General features: G+C 43.6%; 1 protein-coding gene across 2 annotated transcripts in view; it reads left to right on the top strand.

Moving 5' to 3' along the window:
* ELP3 (elongator acetyltransferase complex subunit 3) overlaps positions 1-4612 on the top strand; it is a 238387-nt gene that overhangs the window by 128671 nt on the left and 105104 nt on the right. The gene's annotated exons all lie outside the window — the stretch shown is intronic.

Here is a 4612-nt window from a genome sequence, read left to right as displayed (position 1 = left end):
ATGTGAATGTAATTTTTTTTATATATAAAAACAAAATTTTAAAAATAAAATTTTTACATTATTTAAAAAAAAATTAAATTTTGTTCTTTGAATTATGGAGTTAAATATGATCTGTTCCTTTATGGCAGGGATGGGGAACCTTCGTCCCTCCAGCTGTGGCAAAACTACAATTCCCACCATGCCTGGATGATGGGAATTGTGGTTTTGCCACAGCTGAAGGGCCGAAGGTTCCCCATCCCTGCTTTATGGAATGAAGCTGATTAGGTGATGATCAGGCTACTGAGAAAAGTGGCGGCCACTACAGGCCAAGCAGAGTATTGCACAGGGACCCCTATTTTGCTTATCCATACATTTTGTAATATCCAGCCTGTGGCTGTCATGGCATGCTGAGAGTTGTAGTTAAGCAAAAGATGCCGTGACAACGTTTAAAGATCACAACATTATTCAGCTTCCTTGACTGCTTGATAAATATGGCACCTGTCCCACCATACTTCCCGGTTGCCACTTATGGTAAGATTTGTAAGGGGTTAATATGCAGCCTGTCGGGAGACAGCAGGGGCTAATTTCTCCTGTAAATTGTGACAAATATCTCCGTCCTTCATCTGTCAAGTGGTAATTTACAAAGGTGTCACATCATAGCCAATAGCGGTCTGTACACATGAGTCAGTGTCCAGGGCTGTTTGTACCGGAGTTTACACGTCCATTTTCAAGTGTGAGCAATGATGGAGCACCAGGGATCACATTACTGCCCTTACATTCTGGTCACACGCCCATCCTGGCCGGGTCACCATTGTCAGACCGCCCGGTGAACTCTTACCCCTCTGTCTTGTTCTGTTGTCAGCAAATGAAGCCCATTTTATAATTCTGTATTGATTTCTTACAGTTTTTAGGATCTCTCTTTGCTGTCATTCAGTAGGAACCTTCATTACTTGGTCATTGTGTTCTGGACATATAGGGGGACATTTCAGTTGCCCCTAGCAACCAATCAGATTCCACCTTTCATTTTTCCAAAGAGTCTGTGAGAAATGAAAGGTGGAATCTGATTGGTTGATAGGGGCAACTGAGCCAGTTTAACTTTACACCATGTTTGATAAATCTCCCCCATAATGTACACAGGTGCCCTGCTGTATCTGGGAAGCAGACAGTGAACGTTGAATGATAGCAAGAAGAGGTCTTAAAAACTCATTGTTTAGCTCACTGTCATCTCTCCTTATAGGAGGGTCAGGAGTGTAAGATAGTTTTCGATTTCAGCTGCCTGATGCTTTTGTCCCTATTCCCCATTGTAAACGTGTATGCTAAGTTGAGTGTGCATGTGTATGGCCTGGATAGCTGTTTATGGTACCCTAAGGGGTATTTTTGGGTGTAACTGAGGTGGGACACCACTGTGACCACTGATTAACACTATCTTATGCTCACCCTAACCCTATGTCTTCATAAAAGTCATATCTCAGAATACCCCTTTAAGGCCAATCTTCTAGGAAGCCAAATACAGTGGTACCTTTGTTTAAGAGTTACTTCGGTTGAGAGCGTTTTGCAAGAAGAGCTCACAGGTTTTCAAAATTGTAACTTGCTTTGGTTTAAGAGTTCCCTGTACTGGGTGGGAGGAGGAGCGGGAAAGGGGCATGGCCTGCATAGCGGGGTCTACAGCCCTGTACTCTGATGCTGAAAGTCTCCCTCACCTTCCAAATCATAGCAGACCACTTCAGGCTAGGGCTTGCATCAGGGGACAGGACTGTGGAGGTAATCTCTCCATAGCTGTAACCCCTCTCTCCCCGGACAGAGAGTGCTATACTGTGCCCACATCTGCCCTGCTCATTCCTTCATGCTCCCTGCAGTCTCTGTCAGTCTTTGTGTTTCCCATCTTCTCCATTCCTGCTATTATGTGCCTGCACTTACACTCAGCTATACATACTGCTGTTATAATGTGCCTGCACTCACACTCAGCTATACACACTGCTACTATAATGTGCCTGCACTTACACTCCTGTATCTACAAACTGCTGCTGTTTTTCAGGTTTATGCACTTACTATACATTATACTCCACATGCTGATACTATACATGCTATACTGTACAGCAACTTATAATATGACATATTCAGCTGTTTCTGAATGTTTCATTTGTCTTACCTGTTATTCAGAAGAAAAAGCCATTACTTTTAGGATGTGGAACCAATTGTCTACATTTCAGTGATTTCTTATGGGAAAATTTGCTTTGGTTTAAGAGTAATTTGGATTACAAGCACCGTCCCGGAACAAATTTTGCTCGTAATCCAAGGCACCACTGTATGTTCTTGGAATGAAACCAGAGTATCCGGGGAGACCCAAGCACACAAAGTCTTCTCCTTTCTGGTTTCCAGTGGAGTGGAGTGGAGTTGTCCCATCAGGATAACCTTGTTTCATAGACCCTATTAGGACATGAGGATGCCATAAAGGGGGTCTCCAGGGGTCCCGCTCTATTTGTCTTAGGGTACTATTACACCAACAGATCTGACGACAGATTATCTGCCAAAGATTTGAGGCCAAACCCAGGAGTGGATTTGAAAAGAGGAGAAATCCAGTCCTTCCTTTATGACCTGTTCTCTGTTTATAGTCTGTTCCTGGGTTTGGCTTCAAATCTTTGGCAGATAATCTTTCGTCAGATCTGTTGGTGTAATAGTACCCTTAGAGTGGAAGGTACAATCTACAGCCAACACAGGCACAAGATCTTGATCACTGGATCTATGTATTCTTGGTTGTGCTCCTCTTGGGCCTTCTAATAATGTGTTGAATTAAAGGGACTGTATGGATGAAAAAACATCTTCCTGGAGATGATTTATGGTCGATCACGTGATATATGTGCTGTATGTTCACCATCAGTTACTTTATCGGCTCATTTTGTTTTGTTTGTACGTTAGGATTCTAGGCAGAAGATACAATCCCCCTGCCAACTCCCCCTGTATTCTTCTACAATCACAGCATATAATAAAGTTGTATCCTGACAATCTGTACGCTATCATATGTGCCCCACAGTCAATTTACCATTGGTTAATTCTTACCCCCACCCCAAATTGAGATAATGAGTTTCCTAAACTGAACTTGGGGTTATTCAGGCTTAGAAAAACATGGCCACTTCCCTCCAAAAATGGTGCCACCTCAGTCCTCAGTTTGGGCGTGGGTTTTGCAGTTCCATTGAAGTGAATGGAGCTGAATTGTAATACCTTACACAACCTGAGGACAGGGGGTGGCGCTGTTTTTGCAAGAATGTAACTATGCTTTTTCTAATCCTGAATAACCCCCTTCAACTATTGAATGATAAACAACTGGTAAGACTTTATCTAAACCTGGATTTAGTCATCAGGTTTTTATAAAATGGCAGAGATCGCCTTTAGGAGTCCTAGCAGAATTTGCTGTGAAGTTTGGGTTCTGCCATTGTATAATAATACTATTGTCCTACCTACCTATATAACATACAGCCCTGTATTGGTGCAGTGATTCTAGCTTAAAGGGGTTCTCCACTATACATATAGCCTAAATTTCATTGACAATAGGCTAATAACAATTTACCGCTCGCTGGACCTCCAGTAAGTGTTGAATTTCCCTGCAGCGCCACCACAGAAGGAATGAAGCATTACACTGGTTGTCTGTGTAATATAGAACAGGGTAGGTCCTCCATAGCAGGAGACACTCTTTGTATTTGTAGTCCTTTCTGGCCAAGAGATCTGAAACAGAGGATCCCCCATTTATTCAGGGTTCCCTATTAAAAGGCTTTCTCTCACTGAAATCAATGGATGTGTCAATAATGGGTAAAGTTGCCCTCAGCTTTTGGCCCTCCCCCTACGCGGCCCATACACATATCCCAAGGGGGAATTTCCAGAAAAGTCTTAAATACAGAGCTGCATGTAATCTATCACATAGAGATACAATCTGTACAATACTATAGCAGCAAAACAGTCCCACAATATGTCCTCATCAATTGCATCTGTCAGAGCACAGGAACTCCCATACATCATCCAGACCCCTGACCAGGTAAGATGACAGGGGGAGGATGAGCCAAGGGCAATGTGTCCGACCCAGAGATTATCTACAAGGATAACCCATCACATATAACCCTGCTGGCCCTTTAAATTCCTGTTACGTGTATTATACCCGGGGGGTGGTTCAAGAGTAAACGCATCATCCATCTTAATGTCCCCAATATCTGACCTTAACCCCAAGAACTCCATCAGTCCATGTCACTGTCGCCCTGATCACCTGATATGGGCCATCACCCCATAAGCTGGACATAGAGGCCCCAGTGGGGGATACCTGCTATGTGACGGGGCCAGGATGTCATGAGAAAAGTGGCACAAAACAGCCCTATCTTTGTAGTGTAGTCACAGATACGTCCTGCATGGCACCCCTTCTGAATTACCACGGAAGAAAACGCTTCACTAGATATATCCCAGCCCCTTAAAATATAGGTCAATCCCCTAACCCTTTTTGAACACATAACAGTACCAACCAGCCAAAGTGCCCCCAAACTAGTGACAGCCATAGTGCCCCCAAACAAATGACAGCCACAGTCAGGGCCGCCATCAGGAATTTCGGGGCCCCATACAACCAAAGTGTCTGGGCTCCCCACATTAATAAAAA

This window comes from Dendropsophus ebraccatus, chromosome 6 (assembly GCF_027789765.1).
Source record: "Dendropsophus ebraccatus isolate aDenEbr1 chromosome 6, aDenEbr1.pat, whole genome shotgun sequence".
Classification (NCBI taxonomy): domain Eukaryota; kingdom Metazoa; phylum Chordata; class Amphibia; order Anura; family Hylidae; genus Dendropsophus; species Dendropsophus ebraccatus.
Note: the sequence above shows the minus strand (reverse complement) of the source record. Positions and strands in the feature narration are given on the sequence as shown.